Below are 20,059 nucleotides of genomic sequence, written 5' to 3' on the forward strand. Positions count from 1 at the left end.
CCACCTTTAAAACAGGCTCCTACTGACATGTTTTTATACTGACAAAAGGCTAGTTGCTCTGCTTCCAAGTATTTAATTTGCTTTCTAAAATCCAAATATGAATTTCTCTGGGAGAGCTTTTTATTAGTTCTTATGACAATGAAGTTTTTCTTGATTAGGCAATTTGTGACAAGTTAATTGAATTTATCACGTGCAAAGATGGAGACCAAATTGTTACAAGCTGCAAATGCAATTGGACTGTTAACTTCAACATGATAAATCATTTTTGTTGGTGTAAATGTCTAGGTTCATCTTACAGTACATACGTTTCAGATTTCACAGTTCAACAAGATCCACACACCTTAGTGAGTACAATGGTTCTCACAGAGGATTAAACATTTGAAGTTCTTTGGACTTTTTGAACTTTATAATTGCAGAAAAATCAGTAATATTTTACTTATGAACCAAAGAGATTATCATGTAGCACCGTGGCTCCTGATTCTTAAGGTCTCTGTTCTCATAAGCAACGAGGGGAATTCTGTGCCCAGTCCTGATTTGTTTAGCAGATCTTTCAAAGTAGTTCCCCTGTCCAGTACTTAGTGTAGATATTTAAGGGTGATCATTGGGATGGATCATGTCTCAAAGCATGCTTTGAGGTTGTGTGAGCTAGAGCAAATAATGTCAAATTTTTAGCACTGACTTGAGGGTTCTTGTGAGAGTTAAAGGAGATAAGGGAGGCCAGGCGCGTGGCTCAAGCCTGTAATCCTAGCACTTTGGGAGCCCGAGGAGGTGGGTCACGAGGTCAGGAGTTTGAGACCAGCCTGGCCAATATGGTGAAACCCCATCTCTACTAAAAATACAGAAATTAGCCAGTCATGGTGGCGTGTGCCTATAATCCCAGCTACTCAGGAGGCTGAGGCAAGAGAATCAATCAAACCTGGGAGGAGGAGGTTGCAGTGAGTTGAGATCATGCCACTGTACTCCAGCCTGGGCGACACAGCCAGACTTTGTCTCAAAAACAAAACAAAACAAAAAACAGAGATAAGGGAGAGAAAGCACAGGGTTGTACCCAAAGTGGATGCTCAGAAAGCTCAGTGCCTCCCTTCCCTCTAATGGGAGCCTTGAAGAGCTGACAGCGTCATGAGGGGTGGCAGGGAATTCACAGCTCCGTAATGTCCTGAAGGAAGAGTAGTGGGAGGCTCCATCCTTTGAGCTCCAGCATGCTTTGCGAAAGGGGTGCTATGCACACGAATTAAATATGAATGCAGTGATTAAACATTTTATTCTTTTTAAGGCCCTGAAGAGCTATACTTGTCAGAATGATTTCTGCACCAGGGAATCATTTAGATTGGTCTTCAAAGAGTGAAAATTTGGAACTGAGTTCTATAATGGCCAACGTGGAATGTAAAATTGACATATATAAGCTTTGAAAGAGTAATTTTCAAGAAATTTTTTGACTGCATGTTCTAGTACCCCTAAATTATGTCTGAACATAATTGAAAGCAGATTCAGATAAAGTGCAGGTTTTAACTTTGGAGGGTGGGAGGTGGCTGTGCTTAATCCATGTATCTTCTGGGCCTTACCAGCTTCCGTTTAAAAGTATGAGGGTTGGGGTGATCCTGTTTCAGAGATGGGATCAGCTGTGGATGACCGAGACCATTTCTCCAGCGGATGATCTCCCGTAATGTGATTGCAGGGCAGCTGCCTTGAATTCTGATTATGTGGAAATGGGCAAACTTTTTTTTTTTTGAGAATGAAAAATAGCATTTCCCAATTATGTTCTCTTGGATATAGTATTCTAGATTTACTCCCCAGCCGAGAAAGTATGAATTAATCCTGGATTCCTCCTCAGCCAGCTCAAGTGATAGGTTACAACATATCCTAATTCCAGCCCCCGAATGCTCCCAGGGAGCCCACCCTCCCCACCTCACCTTTCTCTGATGACTGCCACGGCCCTAACCTAGGGGGATCCCTTCTGTCACCCCCGCCTCCAGGTCACTCCTCTGATTAAATACTGTAACGACTCCCACTTGCCTCTTCTCCAAGAGCCCACGCCCACCAGGATGGACGAGATGCTTCCTTACCTGAATCAAGCTCCGGCTCTCGCCGCTCCAGCCCAGCATCCTGAGGAGCTGGCTGACTCGCACCTGCTTATATAAGGTTCCCTGTTATCTTATCGCCCTGGGTCTTTGCCTGGGCAGCCGCCCTGCTTGTTGTCCTCCAGATGCAGCCATCAATACCCCAGGAAGCCTTCTCTGAGCCCTGGCCCCACACTCCGGCTGTTAGTCTTTCAGTACTCCTCCATAGCATCTATTGAGAGCTGCCTTTGCGTCTCTCTCCTACGCCGTGGACTCGGCAGATTGATCCCTACCGCTGTCTCCAGTGAATTACACGTGGCCTAGCACATGGTGGGTGCCAAATCAAGGCTCCTGGACAAACAAAGGAGCCTTTCTCTGTAAGAACAGAAGAGCTTGAGGAAACTCGTGATAGAATTGTGACCAAGAGAAGCAGTTGATGAAGAAGTCTCCGAATAAATGCTGGCAAGATTCCCTTTCCAAATGGGGAAATACACCTGTGAAAAATCACACGCTGTGACTTTTCTTTTAAGAACTAGATCAGTGTCCTTTTCATATTAGGTCTTCCACACGCCCTGCATACATCCTCTCTGGACAGTGAAGCCTAATGTATAACATACCTTAATACTGAGAGAAGTCATGTGACCAGCTGTTTCAGAACACCGGCTCCCTAATGTGTCTCTGTTTTCAAACACAGAGTTCACTAGACTTGTCTCTAATTGTAGGGCTTTGTGGCTACATCCAAGGCACATGTGGTTTTTCCTTTCATAAAGTGATAGATACTTGGTGGCAAATGCTCAGGTGACTTCTTGTCTTTCTCCCCTTTCTTTTGGTGGTGGTGGGTGGGCAAAGGATATTTTTGTTTTTGTTTAAGGTAAGTAAAGGTTTTCCCTTCTACTTCTTGATCTGCCTCTCCAGGGGCTGTGACAAAGCCTTTTGTTAGGATTTGACACCTGTGCACCCATCAAAGAAGGTGATGCAACAGCACTTTCAAAAATATCTTTACATTTTCTAAATTTTACTTTGTGCTCATTTAACTTGTTATTCCTACCCTATATTATTGTAAGTATTTTAAAGCATAGCAACAATAAGAATATTATAATTTCCTTAATCCTGTTTCCCCGTAGCAACCACTTTCAGCCTTTTCAGCTATTTATTCTGATATTTATGTCTGTAGTTCAGAATAATCTACATATCCTGCTCTTCTGATCCAACTTTAGACACAAGCAATTTGTCTTCTTATAAGGGTTGCTGGGGACTGTGGGTTAATCACACCGCTTTTCACACCCCCCTAGTAACTACATCTAAACTGGGTAAACACAAATAAAGGCTTTTTCTTCTGACCATGTAAATATGGGTCACTCTTGTGCTGTGATATAATATATAGCCCAAGTGTAATATAATATCCTTTCTCATCAAACTGTTTTTCCTTGGACTCAAAATGGGCACTTTTTTCCCAATGTTCTTGGAATGCATCACTAAATCTTCCTACAGCCTCCAAAAGTTTGTAAAATACAGAGTTCTTTACACCTGAGTTCTGCGTGCAGATTATCCTTCCATCTTTTAAGCGTGTCCTGCTTCCTGTGCACTTGGAGTGCCCCCTTGGACGCCTTCATCTGGACACCTCCCTTCACCCTGAGGTGCTGGACACCCTTGGTGCTAATGTCAGGCTTTCCTCATCCTTGGTTGTGCTCCATTGCAGGGTGGAAAATTATTATCCCTCAGGATTCTGAAGGCATAGTCCCATTGTCTTTTGGTTTTGCCTGTTGTGAGTCCTATATCATTCTGATTAATTATCCCTTGTCTTATTTTTCTTCTCTCTGAAGGCTTTGGGAACTTGTCTTAATTCCTGGTGTTCCAAAATTTACTACAATGTGGATAGAAATTGTTTTTTCTCATTCACTTTCTCGAGCATTTTAGGAGCTTTTTTCTGTCTTGGGTGCTGTATAACTCAGGGTTTTCCAGAGAGGAAGACCTAATAGGGGATAGATGGATGGATGATAGATAGACAGACAGACAGACAGAGAAGTATCTGAGAACGGGTTCACAGGATTATGGAGGCTGAGAAGTCCCGTGATGTGCTGCCTGCAAGCTGGAGGCCTAGGGAGGCCCGGAGTATGGCTCAGTCCAAGTCTGAAGGCCTCAGACCTAGGGAAGCTGATCGTATTACTCTTAGTCCAAGGCTGCAGGCTTGAGAAACTGGCGGGCTTGCGGGGGCAGATGGGGCATGGTGCAAGTCCTGAAGTCCACAGGCCGGAGAACCTGACATGCTAATGTTCAGCTGCAAGAAAAGAAGCTTCAGGAGAGAGAAAAAGAGAGAGAGAGAGAATGAATTTGCTTTTCCTCTGCCTTTTGGTTCTCTATGGGCCCTCAGCAGAATGGATGGTGCCTGCCCACATCAGGTGATGAGGATCGTCCTTTCTCTCTTCGCTAATTCAAATGCCCATTTCTTTCAGAAACACCCTCACAGACACACTCAGAAGGAATGCTTTCCCAGCTCTCTGGGCATCAGTAAGCCAGTCAAGTTGACACGTAAAATTATCTCACAGATATTTACTTTTTCTGAAATTTTTTTCCTGAAATTCTCTATCTGCATTTTTAAACATTATTTGTGATACTGTAAAATACAGATTTGGTCTATGACCCTGTTTCCTGGCATACAACTCCCCAAATCCTTGGACTCTCCCAAGAAATGTCTTTTGTATGCTGATGAGCTGACTGATGGCTGGCAGTCCCTAGGTAGGTTTAGGATGGGGCTGGTGACCAGAAAGATCAAGGCAGGACTAGAGGGTTGGGACTTTTAACCCCACCCCGAACCACCGGGGAGCAGAAAGGGGCTGAAGGTTAAGCTGATCACCAATGGCCAATAGTTTAATCAGTCATACCCACATAGTGAAGTTTCCATAAAAACCCAAAAGGATTGGGTTCAGAGAACTTCTGGATAGGTGAGCATGTGTAGGGCCCTGGAGGGAGGCGCCAGGGAGGTCTCGGAAGCTCCACCCCATCTCACAGGCCTTGCCGTGTGCATCACTTTATCTATATGTTCTGTCATATCCTTTATAATAAGCCAGTAAAGGTACGTTTCCCGGAGTTCTGTGAGCTGTTCTGGCACATTAACCAAACACAAATAGGGGGTTGTGGGACTCCTAACTTGAAACTGACTGGGGGCCTGGACTTGTGACTGGTGGCAGGTGGGGGGCAATCTTGGGGACTGAGCCCTCACCCTGTGAGGTCTGACGCTATCTCCAGGTGGACAGTGTCCATAATTGAATCAGAGGACCCCCAGCTGGTGTCCATCGTGGGTTGCTTGCATGCTTGTTGAGGGGGAGAAATCCCTACACATTTGGGCAGAGAAGTCTTCGGTGTTCATTGTTGTTGTGGAGTTAGAGAATATAAAAAGAAATTTGAGTTTGAGTGTTTTTAATCCCAGTATTTAATTGATAGTTTTATTATTTTATTCCCATTTTCCCCTCCTTTCTAGAACTGACATGAACTGGGAATTGGACCATCAGCTAATATTCCTTTTATTAGTCCTTTAGCTTTTTTTAAATTTTGTTTTACCTTATGGGGAATTTCCCCAACTTTAATTTACAAATTTCTATTGAACTTTAATAATTTTTCTTATTATATACATTCTAAGACTTATTTTCTTGCTGATTGTTCTTTCATAACAGTATCTTATTCTTGTTTTATGTATGCATTGACTTTCATCTTTTTGAGATTAATTGTAGTTATTTTAATACTTTCTTCTGTGCTGTATGTTGTTTATTCATCTGTTGATTTTGTTGTCTGTTTCATGGTTCTGATTCTCTGATTTTTGACATCTCATTTATATTTAAGAGTGAGGGACTGAAAATGTTAAAATGCCTGTGTGAGAGAGAGAGCTTTACTGTAAGGTTAGCTGTCGTCATTCAGATTTTCTCGGGGTGGAGTCCAAGATTGTCAGCCTTTGTGTGGTTGCTTTTTTGTTATTGATGTTCTGTGGTTCCCTATGCAGAAAAGTGGGTTCAGATGCCCTGCCTTAGAGGTAGTGTTTTGGGTGGAATAGTGGTGGATAGAAGCTTAGCTTCTGACATTAGCCTTTGTGGTTGTGGGAGAATAGATTATTATTCCTGTAAAAAACCCTAGTTCACTGAGGAGCAGCCTTCACACACCGTAAGAATTCGACCTCTTTGTCTAGTTATTTGCTTTGATCTCAAAAGACAGTAAGACATCTCTTATTTCCACAAAAAGGACCAAATTGTTACAGCCCAGACTAGATCCTAGGTTCAGCTCTAAGGTGCCGGGAAGATTGGAGCGTCTGTTTTTTTAGGTATTCACATTTCAAGGAGGTAGGAACTGGCGACATTGGGGATATTTCTAGGGCTCTCTGGCTCCTGTGAGATTTTATTCACACATCAAAAGATTGGATTGAGGACTCAGGTCTATTGCATCTTCTAGGAGACTCCTTCAGGAGGTGCAAAGGAAAACTGCCCCCTTCCTATTCATAAGCAAAGAAAATCAGTTTTTCTTGTCCTGTGCCTCTGAGGTGTCTAGGTACTCATGTAGGACAAACGACTTGGTGTCACTCTAGGGATAAGGTCTGTGGCAAAAAGGAAGGGGAGTGGCAGTTCACACGCTTCTTATTTACCGCAAAGTATTACATAAAAAATGTGTCTCTCTGATCCTGCGGATCCTGAACAACACGTATGCACATTCAGGATACAGCGAATGAAGACTGAAAACCCAGCATTGTATTCTCTTTTGGAGACCTGTTTCGCCAGTGCACTGCCTTTCCTGGGCTTGTTGGCCATTTCTGCTGTGTGCTCACCCATCTCTCATCTGTCTTTGCCATTGCTTTCTGTTTTCACGTACTTTAATGGGTTTTAAATATTTCTAGTTTTATTTCAGTTTATAATCCTTTTTCTTTTTTTTTTTGAGAAAAGAAGTGAGTGAGTGGAAAAGTTTTTACACGTTCACCTTGATTTTAAAAGTATTTCAGATGTCCTCTTTCTAATTTGAATTTACGTTCAGTATTTCGCAATTTATAATTTCGTAATGGAACTCAAGTTTAACTCATTATATAACATCCATATAATTTTTCCATTTTTCTTTGATAATTTATTCATTTATTATATTTTGCTCTGATAAATACCACCCCCGTGATTCAGTTATCTCCCGCCAGGTCCCTCCCACAACACGTGGGAATTGTGGGAGTACAATTCAAGATGAGATTTGGGTGGGGACGCAGAGCCAAACCGTGAACACTTCAAATGAGTGTGAATGACTTTCCCCTTGGTCAAATTTAAATGGCAGTGTTTTGGGCAAGTCAGTCTTCCCTACACACCAGCGTGCTTTACCACTTCAGTGTATCCCTTCCTGTTCGCAGGGAAGGGTTACTGAGGATGTGTTTGCTTGTTCGTTTTGGTTTTTTTTGAGACAGTGTCTTGTCTGTTGCCCAGACTGGAGCGCAGTGGTATGACCATGGCTTCTCAAGTGACCCTCCTACTCAGCCTTCCCAGTAGCTGGGACTACAGGTGTGAACTACCACATCTGGCTGATTTTTGTAGTTTTTGTAGAGATGAGGTTTTGCCGCGTTGCCCAGGCTAGTCTCAAACTCCTGGGCTTGAGTGACCTGCCTGCCTCAGCCTCCCAAAATGCTAAGATTACAAGCATGAGTTGCTGCAGCTGGTGGATGAGTATTGGGATTTATTTATGTATTTGTTTATTTATTTTACAGTTAGTGTCTCACTCTGTCTCACTGCACTAAAGTACAGTGGCACAGTCATAGCTCACTGCAGCCTTGATCTTCTGGGCTCAAGTGATCCTCCCACTTTAGCCTCCCCAGTAGCTGGGACTGCAGGCATGTGCCACCACGCCTGGATAATTTTAAAAATTTTGTAGAGATGGGGGTCTCACTGTGTTGTGTAGGCTGGTCTAGAACTCTTGGTCTCAAGGAATACTCCTGCCTGCACCTCTCTAAGCACTGGGATAACACGTGTGAGCTACTGCATCTGGCCGGGTTTTTTTTTTATAAGAAGCAACAAGAGAGTGTAGTGCAACCCTGCCGTAAAGATTAGATTTGTCTCAGCAATGCTTGTCAGTTATTCTCACAGGTTGACATTTATTTTATTTATCAAATGAAAATTTTACCAAAGAATGCTAGCAGAGAAAAGCAAATCAAGTCATACATTCTCAATTCTCAATAAATGGAAAAGCCCAGGTGACAGGGTGATATTTCTCGATAGCATTTGAGATGATGCTGTGGAAAGCTGCGAGTATGTATTTTCTATAGACTTGGAAAATGACGTTCTGCTAAAGCTGGAAGGGTGTTTTGGGGGGAGTGACCATAACAATAATGTAAAATGTTGTATGATTCACTTTGAAATGACTGTTTCTAAAATAACAAGTTGGGTTGCTAACCAGCATTGGGTTCTTCTAAAAAACTGATTTGGATGTTTTTGTGTCCCTCTCTCAATCAATTCATAAATTTGTTGACGATGAGGTTTGGTGTGATGAAGATAAATACACCTTCGTAGTGTAGAGAAATAACTAGAAAAGGGGAAATTTATTTCTCAGATGAAAGATAAGACAATATTTTGTTACTTTTTGGAAGACATTTTAACACAACCCAGATTGCCATCAACAAGCTTTATGAAATATTAAGAACCCTAACAGTTGGTAAGAAGAATAGAGGAGTCAAGACCCACATAATTAAGATACTCCTCCAAAAAAGCAATGGCAATGCTACCGACAATTGGCAAATCATCCTTTCAAAAATTTGGAAATTAACTAAAGGCTTGTGATAATCTAAGTAGCATTTATTCAAGTGAAACATCTCAGTCTTGGGAAGAACAGTGACTGTGTGGCATCTCAACTTCCCTCACTTTCATGACCCCCTCCCCAGCTCTGAGATATCCTTGAAAACCAGCAGCCCACAAATCATGCTGAAAATCAGCAGCCTAGTAGCCCCTGGAGGAGGCAGCATGGGTCTGTCAGAGTACCCCTAAAGCAACATTCTTAGAGAATCGTCATTTTTCAAACTGTCTGGTAGTTCCCAGGAAGCCACCATTCAAAGGGCGTGTCTTTATTTGACCGGAATCAGAGCTCTCCAAGTACAAACAGTCTTTTCTTCAGGAGTACTTGTTGAAAACAATTATTTGTCACAACACCTGCCTTAGATGGCAATACAAGTTGGGGAGAGAAAGCTCACCAAAAAAATCCAAAGGAAAAACTAAGGAGTGAGATGTGCATAAGGGGCCTTTGAAAAGAGAGAACATATTCCTGGGGATCTAGAAGTTTACATATATGGCATATGTGCAGGGCTTTGGGCATGCCCAGTGTTATATGCACACCCAGAAAATCCCTAAGAAGGCCCTGTGCTCTCACTTATGACTGACCTTGGAATGCTGAGTGAATGCTAATACAGAATTGTAACATACCTATGTGAGAATTGAAGGTGTATTCCTGAAAAGGATACACAGAGCAACTTGGCAAAGGCTGGGAGATTTATTACTGCTAGGCATTTAAGAAAATTTCTGCCCAACCACTAACTTAGCTAAGATGTCAGTAGCCACACATAACAAAGAATACGACCTTTACAGAATTAGTTCAGAAAAGCTATTAACAAACAAACAGAAACAAATACAGCAACAAGAAACAGGAGCAACAAACCATGGGAGAAAAAGGAATTTGATACCACAAGATTTGCCACATTATGTTACTTGAAATGTTCTGTTTCCAACCAAACATTGTGAGACAAACCAAGGAAAAATAAGGAATGAACCATATGCACGGAAAAAACAGTCAATAGAAACAGTCCCTAAGGAAGTTCAGTCATTGGACTCCCTAGACAAGGACTTTAAATCAGCCCTTAAGAACATTCTACAAACTAAGAAAACCATGTATAAAGAACTAAAAAGGACCAGGCGCGGTGGCTCACGCCTGTAATTCCAGCACTTTGGGAGGCTGAGGTGGGTGGATCACGAGGTCAAGGGATCAAGACTATCCTGGATAACACGGTGAAACCCCATCTCTACAAAAAATACAAAAAATTAACTGGGCGTGGTGGCGAGCACCTGTAGTCCCAGCTACTTGGGAGGCTGAGGCAGGAGAATGGCTTGAACCCAGGAGACGGAACTTGCAGTGAGCCGAGATGGCACCACTGCACTTCAGCCTGGGCAACAGAGCAAGACTGTGTCTCAAAAAAACAAACAAAACAAAACAAACAAACCAAAACAACAACAACAATAACAAAAACTAGTAAAAGTAACTAAAAAAGGTAAATACAATTCTCCCCCAATATAAATTTATTCTTATTTGTTTTACTTTTTCTCCTATCAAAATTAAAAACAGCTGCATAAAGCAACAATTACATTCTCTGTTGATGGACATCATAATGTAAAATGATTGAGTTGGTATGGTAACAGCAGAAAAGTGAAGAGGGATGGAGCTCTCTAATGCAAAGTTTTTGTAAATTGTTAAAATTAAGTTGGTTATACGAGCTAGGTTATTGTAAATTAAGATGTTATTTGTAATTCCCAGGGCAGCAACTAAGAAAATAACTAAACAATAATGTAGTAAAATAAAGGACAAGGGGATTAAAATGATACACTATAAAATATTAATTTAACACAAAAGAAGGTGATAGTAAAGGAATAGAACAAAAAAGACATAAAATATATAATAAACAAATAGCAAAATGCAGATATAAATTCTACTTTATTCATAGTTACATTAAATGTAAGTAGTTTAAATATTGCAGTCAAAAGGCAGAGATTGGCAGAATGGCTTTTAAAAAATATGACTCATATATATGTTGTTTATGAATGACGGTTTCAATTCAAAGACACAAATAAGTTGTAAATGAAAGGACAGAAGGAAGATGTACCATGGCAACAGTACTAAAAGAGAGCTGGGGTTGCTGTATTAATATTGGACAAAGTAGACTTTAACACTACAGGAGGCAAAAAAGATATACATATATCTTATATGTGTGTATAATGTTAATATAGATAATGTTAGTGTATATAATGAGAAATGAGTCAATTCATCAAGAACACATAATAAATATAAACATACAAGCACCTAAACAAGAGAGCCTTAAAATATATGAAGCAAAAATTGACAGAATTGAAGGGAGAAACGGATAATGCTAACATAGTGGTTGACTTGTTCAATACCTCAATTTCAACAATAGTAAGAACAAGTAGAAGATTAACAAGGATAGAATATTTGAACAACGCTATAAAACAACTAGACCTAACAGACATCTGTACAACCCAGTGACAGTGGAATACATATTCTTTTCAAGTGTATTGTAATTCTCCTTTATTCTCTGGGTGAGTGGGGGACACAATTGTATATTATACCATTAAATAAGTTTTAAGAAATTTGAAATAATTGAAATAATACTAAGTGTCTTTCCCATTCAAAATGGAATGAAATGGGAAATCAACAACAGAAAGAAATTTGGAGAATTCACAAATATGTGAAAATTAAACAGTATACACCAAAATAACAAGTGGGTCAAATCAGAAACCATAAGGAAATTGGAAAACACTTTGAAATTTAAAAATACAGAAACAGTGTTCTAGAACTTATGAGATGCTGCAACGGAAGTGCTTGATAAATAGATAGTTGCAAATGCCTATTTTTAAAAAGTAAGATTTCAAATAAATAACTTTACCTTTCCCCTTAAGCAACTAGAAAAAGAAGAGAAAAATAATCCAAAGCAAGCAGAAAAAAGAAATAATAAAGATTAAATGAGAAATAAATGAAAAAAGAACAGAAAGCAATAAAAAATTAACAAAGCCAAAAGTTGGTTTTTTGAAAAGATCAACAAAATTGACAAACTCTTAGCTATACCAGTCAAGAGAAAAAGAGAGTAGATGCACATTACTTAATTAGGGAATGAAAGAGGAGACAGTACTACTAACTTCATGGAGGGGGGGTGAAAGAATTACAAAGGAATACTTTGATTATTAGATTATAATCTATACTATTTAGATTATCACCTAAATTAGATGCAATTAATTTATTAACCTTAATTAGATGCAATAAACAAATTCCTAGAAAGACACAAACTACCAAAACTGAATCGAGAAAAAGTAAAATCTAGAAAGGCTCATAACATAAAAAGAGGTTTATTTTAGTAACCAGAAATCTTACCATTGAGTAAACTGTAGACCTAAATGGCTTTGCTAGTGAATTTTACCAAACCTTTTAACAAGGCTTAACACAATTCTTTGACAAGCTTTTCCTAAAAATTGAAGAGAAAGGAATGCTTCCAAGCTCATTCTATGAGGCCAATATTATCTTGATCTCCAAGCCAAAGATATCACAAGAAATGAAAACTACAAATCAACACCTCATACAAATACAAATACTGTTGAAAAGATTCTTCAAAAAATGCAAGCAATCTGAATCCAGCAACGTACACAATATTGATTATACACCAGTGACCAAGTAGTATCTAAAAAATGCAAGGCTGGTTCAACATAAAAAAATCATTCTGTGTAATACTCTGTGTTCATAGAATAGGCACAAAAATAACAGTCATCTCGATGGGCAGAAAAAGACATTTGACAAAACTAAGCATGCTTCCATGATATGAACAGCCGACATACTGAGAACAGAAGGTAACTTCCTCAACCCGATACATGTCATCTATGAAAAATCCACAACTAGCATCATACTTAATAATAAAAGACTAAAAAGTGTCCATCCTAAGATCAGGAACAAGGTAAGAGTGTTGCTGTCACCATTTCTATTCATAATTTTATTGGAGGTTCTACCTAGTGCAGTTAGGCATCTATTAATGATTAAAATTATAAAAGTCACATTTTGGAAAGAAGGAAGTAAATTTATCTTTATTTGCAGATGACATGCTCTTGCATATAAAAAACTAAAAGCATCCACCCCCTCCAAAAGACATTAAAATAATGAATGAGTTCAGCAGAGTTGCAGGATACAAGATCAATATAAACAAAACATATTGAATTTTATACATTTGCAATGAACACTGAAAATTAAGAGAATAATTTCATTTACAGTAGTATCAAAAATGTTAAAATATTCAGGAATAAATTTAACAAAGTAAGCATAAAAGACTTGTATACTAGGAACTAAAACATTGTTGAAACAAATTAAAAATCTAAATAAATGGAAAGACGACTCATGTTCATGGATTGGAAGACTTAACATTGTGAAGATGGTAATAGCTCCAAATTGATCTAGATTCAGTAGAATCCCCGTCAAAATCTCAGCCTCCTTTTTTTGCAGAAATTGACAAGCTACTCCAAAAATGTGTATGGAAATTGCAAGCAATCCATAATAGCAAAAACAGTCTTGCAAAATAACAAAGTTGAAGGATTGGCAATTTGCATTTTCTGAATCTACTGCAAAACTACTGCAATTGAGACAATGTGATACTGGTATAAGGATAGGCATATGCATAAATGGAATAGAATTGAACATCCAGAAATAAACTCTTACATTTATGGTTGTATCACATCTCAGATTCTCTTGTAGAACCTCTGGAAGGAGGACAACCCTGCCAACACCTTGATTTTTGACAAGGGCTCAAGATAATTTACTGGGGAAAAGTAGTCTGGCTTTCCTCTAGGCTTTTGTTTCATTTGAAACAAGGATAAGCACCATCCGGACAGCACCTACCTGAGAAGCTAGCCGTAAATACTCAAAAGGATAACGTTTTAAGCGCTTGGTTTAGAACTTAACATATACTAAGCAGACATTTATTACTACCGTGTGATCTTGGGCAAGTAGCTTAATCTCTGATTTTCAGATTTACTGTGCGTAAAGTAAGTGTAGTATCTTTCTTACAAGAGTAACCTGAGATAATGTTAGAAACTCAGTAACTACCCCTTACTCTTCCTTCCTAAAGGTGTCCAGATGTGATAGAACCATCATTTAGATGTTTCTTTTGGGAATAGGAAGAGTTGACCTTCTTTCTTTCCTTTTTATCACGTTTATGTTTTGTTCTAATTATAAAAGTGATATATTTTTAAATACAGAGGAAAAAATGTGAACCTGTTTACACCAAACCATTAAAGTCATTTTCCTTTGGGGAGTGGAAGTGGCAAAATGGGTGTTTTCATTTTGAACCTTATTGTGCTTGTGTAGTGTTTGAATATTTTACAACCAAGTATTACTTTATAAAAAATGCATGTACACTATAAAGCAGTATTAACACATTTTTATTTTATCTAGTTCAGCATTTCTCAAAATGTATTCCATAGGCAATAGTTAACAAGATGTTTCCATGAAAAAAAATGTGAAGGTGGGCTGGCTGGCTTCCATTGTCAAATAATTTTGGAAATGCTGTTAAAACACATTTTTTCTTCTCTAGGGCACTCGCAACAACTTCTATCAACTACACTAATCCCAGTGAAAATACAAAATGATTTTGCTACTAACCCTTGCCATTTTTCCATGTAACTCCTACTCACTTATGAGAAGGCACTTTGTGAATTGCCTGTGCACTTCACCATTCGTAAGTACCTCACACAATTCGTTACCGGCAGAGTGCAGATGAGGGACCTGAGTTTTCAGCCTGACTACTTACAGCCCACTCTTCTGACTCTGTTAAGTGCCGTCTTTAGTAGCAGGGGGATGGGGGATACCTGGAAAGGAACAGGCACTTCAGAGAAGAGGGAGTTTGGTCAAGCTGCTGAATTGACTGTGAGTTCTCAGCGGGAGGAGTTCAGCAGGGATTTTACTGGGTGCTCAGGTAATGATGAAGAAATCCTGCAAAACATCTCATTTCCAAATTTACTGATTTTCCCAAGATAGCTGAGATGGGTTTGTAAAAATTAAACGTTTTATTTTGGGATAGCTATAGCTTTATATACAGAAGCGAAAAATGATACAGGGATTCCTCTGTAGCCTTTACCCACTTTCTCTAAATGATGACGTCTTTCAAAACTACACTACGGTATCACAGCTAGGATGTTGATGCTGGTAAAGTCAAGATAGATAGTCAAGATTCACTGCAGGATCTGTCATGTTGCTCTTTTATGACCGCAAACATTTCCTTTTTGCTCTCACTCCCTACTTAACTCCTGGCAACCACTAATCTGTCCTCCGTTTTTAAATTTTGTTAATTAAAGAATATGACACAAAGGGAATTACACAGACTGCCACCTTTTGGGACTGTTTTTTTTTTTTTTAATCAACATCTTTCTCTGGAGCTTGTTCCAGGTTATTGTGAATATCAATAGATGGTTACTTTTTATTACTGAGTAGTATTCCATAGTGTGGTGGGCAGAATAATAGCCTACCTAAAGATGTTCATGATCTGATCTTCAGAACCTGTGAATGCCTTGTGTTACATGGAAAAAAAGACTTTGATGGTGTGATTTGGTTAAGAATCTTGAGATGGAAACATGACCCTGAATTTCGTGGTTGACCTAACGTATCACAAGGGTCTTTATCAGGGAAAGACAGTAAAAGGAGAGTCATAAAAATAGATGTGAAAAGGAAGGCAGAGGCCAGAGTGATTCTGTGTTAGATTAACTGAACCCAAATGGAAGAAGGAGACCCTGACTCCAGGACTGCAGGAGGTCTCTAAAACCAGAAAAGGCAAGGAAACAGATTTTCCCCTAGCACCTCCAGAAGGAACACGGTCTAGACAACACCTTGGTTGAAGCCCTTTTGGGCGCTCTGTTAAGTTCTGAGAACACTTTATCTATTCTAGGTACCTAGTCCTTTGTTGGATATGTGGTTTGCAAATATCTCCAGTCTGTAGCTTGTCTTGACATCTTCTTAGCAAAGTTTTTCATACAGCAAATTTTCTAATTTTGGTGAAGTCTAACCTGTTAACTGATCTTTTTATGGGTCATGCTTTTAGAGACAGTAGACTTTTTCTTATAGGCCTAAATTGCAAATATTTTCTCCCGTAGTTTTCCTAAAGGTTTTGTAGTTTTATTAATTCTGTGATACATTTTGAATTACTTTTTGATATAGGTCAAGGTTAATTTTTTAAAAAATAAATGTCCAGTTTTTCCAGCACAATTTGTTTCCTCCACGAATCCCTTTTATGCCTTTGTCAAAAATGAGTTGGGCATATATTTGTGGATAGAAGTCTTTTTGGGTTCTCTATTCTGTTTTATTTATCCATTGTTTTCCTCCACCAGTACTACAAGCTTTTGTTTACCGTAGTTACTTATAATTCTTGAATTAGGTAAATTAATTCCTAGGTTAATTTTTTTAAAAATAAATGTCCAGTTTTTCCAGCACAATTTGTTTCCTCCATGAATCCCTTTTATGCCTTTGTCAAAAATGAGTTGGGCATATATTTGTGGATGGAGGTCTTTTTGGGTTCTCGATTCTGTTTTATTTATCCATTGTTTTCCTCTACCAGTACCACAAGCTTTTGTTTACCATAGTTACTTATAATTCTTGAATTAGGTAAATTAATTCCTCCAACCTTACTTTTTAAAAATTTTAAAAAATTGGTTTTGCTATTCCTGTTCTTTTGCATCTCCATATGCACTTTAGCGTAATCGTCTCTGTTTCTACAGAAAGCTTGCTGGAATTTTGATACAATTTTTATTAAACCTGTCTATCAATTTGCAGAGAATTTGTGTCTGTCTTATGTTGAGTTGTTGAAGTCATAAAAACCATCTGTCTTTCAGTGATTTTAGATCTTCTTTGGTTTCTCATCAGCATTAAATGTCTTTTCATATATTTTGTCCTTTTTCTAATTGGATTTTTTACAACATGAAAAATCATTTTGCTCTTTGCATATTCTAGATATGATTTCCATAAGTGCTTTTCAGTCATTATTTGACACCAGTGGAGTGTCTTACAATTCAATTTTTCTTTTATAGTTTTACATTTAAATCTATGATCCTTTTTGAGTTAATTTTTGTATAAGATCTGAGGTGTAAGTCAAGTTTCACTTTTTTGCTTATGAATATCTGATTATTTCAGATAGTTTTTAAGATTATTTTTTTTCATTGAGTTGTCTTTGCCTCTTTATAAAAAACCACTTAGCTATTTTTGTGTGGGTAATTTCTAGGTTCTCTGTTCTGTTCCACTGATCTATGCGTCTGTCCCTCTGACAATACCACACAGTGTCGGTTACTGTAGCTATACAATAGGCTATAGTATCTGGTAGAGTGATTCTTCCCACACTCTTCTTTTTCAGCATTGTTTTAGGTACTTTGCTTTTACCTATAAGTTTTAGAATAATTGTAGCTCTATATACAAAATATTTTGAAATAATTTTTATACAATTTGTGTTAAACTTACACATTAGTTTGGAAAGACATCTTTACTATATTTAGTCTTCTAATCCGTGAACATCGAATATCTTTTTATTTAGATCTTCTTTGATTTCTTTCATCAGCATTTTGTAATTTTCAACATATATATTCTCGACATTTTTTTTTCTGTTTTCTGGCTTCTTTCAGTATTTTCTCTTACTCTTTGGTGTTCTGAAGTTTGCTTACATTACCCATCTGTTCTAGTCTGTTGTGTACTTCTTTAATTAGAGTCCCTTATATTAATTATAGCTATTTTAAATTCTCTGATAATTCCAAAATCTGTGTCGTATCTGAATCAGTCTACTCCAATGCTTGCTTTCTGTCTTCAGATTATGTTTTTTCTTGCATTTTGACATCACTTGTAAATTTTCGGTGAAAGGAAGACATGATACACCAGTAATAGGAAGTGAGGCAAATAGGCCATTTGTGTGAGGCTTTATGTTAACCTTACTAAGAGTTGGGCTGTGCTTAGTATTTGCTGCAGTATATGTAACAGGGACTCCAAGTTCTTTATTTTTGCCTCCCTTTCCTGTGGCTTCCTTAGGAATCCCTCCTCATATAGAATCTGCACCTTGCAGGTCTTTCAGCTGCAAATTAATGTCATTTATTATATTGGAGCCCTGTTGATGTGTGGTATGGTGTGGTGAGAGGGGAAGTTCTATTATTTTACAGTCAAATTTGTCTTTTAGTGGCCTTGTATCTTCAGGCTGACTAAATTTTGGTCAAGCAGAGAATCTTTTTAAGTGCCTTTTATTTCTTTCTGTTGCCTTATTGCACTGGCTAGATCTTCTAGTACTGTGATGAATGAGAGTTGAGAGTGGGCATCCCTGAATTGCTACTGATCTCAAGGGGGGAAATATTCAGTAACTCACCATTACCTGCAATGTTAACTGTATATTGTAGATGTTTATCAAGTTGAGGAAGTTCTCCTCGTTCAGTTTGCTGAGAAGTTTTACTAAGAATGGGTGTTGCATTTTGTTTGATACTTGCTCTGCATTGTGACTGATCCAATCAGAAAGCCTGTTAATGTGGAAGATTATATTGATTGATTTTTTAATATCGAACCAGCCGGGAATCCTTGGAATAAATAAACCCCATGTGATCATTGTATATAATTATTTTTATATGTTGCTGAATTCTGTTTGTTAATATGTATCTTTAAGGTTTATGCACATATATTCATGAGGAATATTGGTTTTTACTTTTTTTGTCCTTGTCTATATTGTTTTGATACCAGGATGATGGGGCTTCATAAAATTAATTAAATTTAGCAATGTTCCTTCCTTATCTGTTTTCTGGAAGAGATTGTATATAATTCGTATTAATTATATTTTTAATGTTTGGTAGAATTCTCCTGTAATTGACACACTTTCTGTCAATTTGTTAGTACTTTTTCATCCTTACTCTCTTTCCATTCTTCCTGGACTTCCATGACACGAGTACTAGATCTTTTGTCTGACTGGTCTCTGAGACTCTGTTTATTTTTTCAGTCTATTTTCTTGCTGTTTTTTCAGATTGTGCAGTTTCTGTTGTTTTATATTAAGTTCCACTGATTCTTTCCTCTTTCCTCAATTCTGCTGCTGAATGCACCAGTGAAGGTTTTTAAAAATTATTTTTGTCACCAAATCTTTTAGTGCTAAGATTTTCATTGGGGTCTTTTTTGCATCTTCTATTGAGAATTTGTTTCTTTGCTGAGCCTTTTTATTTTTTCATTTGTCTCAAGCATATTAGTAATTGATTGTTGAAGCATTTTTGTGATGACTGCTTTTATCTTTTATTATTTTAAAAAATCTTTGCCACATAATTCTAACATCTCTGTCTTCTTGGTGTAGATGTCAGCTGATTGTCTTTTTTCCTTCAGTTTGAGATCTTTCTGGTCCTTGGTAGAATGGACTGAATATTTTTCGGTTGAAACCGAAACATTTCAGATATTATTTTATGCAACACTGTGTCTTATTTAAGCTGTCTGTTTTGGCTTTCTGCGACAGCACTCTGGTGAAAAGGGGATTGGAGTTCATCACTTCCAGGTGGCTATAGAAGTCCAGGTTCCATCCTTGGGTCTATTAACCCTTGGAGTCTGTCTCCTAATCATTGCTGGATAGGGAGGGAGTTCTAGCTTCCCTCTAGACTCCTGCAGATAGTGCACTGGCTGGACAGGTGTGAGTACCTGTTCCCACATGGTCTCCAACTATATCATTAGGAGAGGAAGCTCATTATTGTTTAGAGGAAATCAAACTCCTGTCTCCCTCATCAGCACTCTCTGAAACCACCTTAGTTGAGGGATGGGTGCCTTATTGTAGCCCAGTAAGGGTAGAATTCAGGGCTCCTTGCTGAGCCTCTGTGAGCAAGGCAGGTCCGCCATTTTATCTGTTCTGTTCGGCTAGAAAAGAGTGGTTATTGTTTGAAAGAGTTCTGTCTTGTTAGGATGCCCCTTTTCTTGTCCTTTAACTGGAGAGAGCAGGCTTCTTTTGAGAATTTTTAAAATTCACGTGCATTAGTGTGTCTGAGTTTTTAGCTTCTTCAGTTCCAAATCTGGAATGAAAAGAAAATAAAAGAAAACCCAAGATACTCATTACCATGTCATCACTTGGGTCCTGATGCCCTAGCTGGTCTGCCTTTTCTCTAATTCTCACAGTCTTTTTATGATTGTTTTACATATAATATCCAGGGATTTTAGTTGCACTTAGCAAGAAAAGTAGAGACAGGTATCCAAAATATTTGGGTCATGAACATTTG

The 20,059-nt window shown here is 38.3% G+C and overlaps 1 protein-coding gene across 1 annotated transcript in view; it reads left to right on the forward strand.

Moving 5' to 3' along the window:
* Window positions 1–20,059, forward strand: part of GABRG3 (gamma-aminobutyric acid (GABA) A receptor, gamma 3) — a 552,051-nt gene that overhangs the window by 157,623 nt on the left and 374,369 nt on the right. The gene's annotated exons all lie outside the window — the stretch shown is intronic.

The sequence above is a fragment of the Colobus angolensis genome, unplaced genomic scaffold (genome assembly GCF_000951035.1).
Source record: "Colobus angolensis palliatus isolate OR3802 unplaced genomic scaffold, Cang.pa_1.0 Scaffold211, whole genome shotgun sequence".
Taxonomy (NCBI): domain Eukaryota; kingdom Metazoa; phylum Chordata; class Mammalia; order Primates; family Cercopithecidae; genus Colobus; species Colobus angolensis.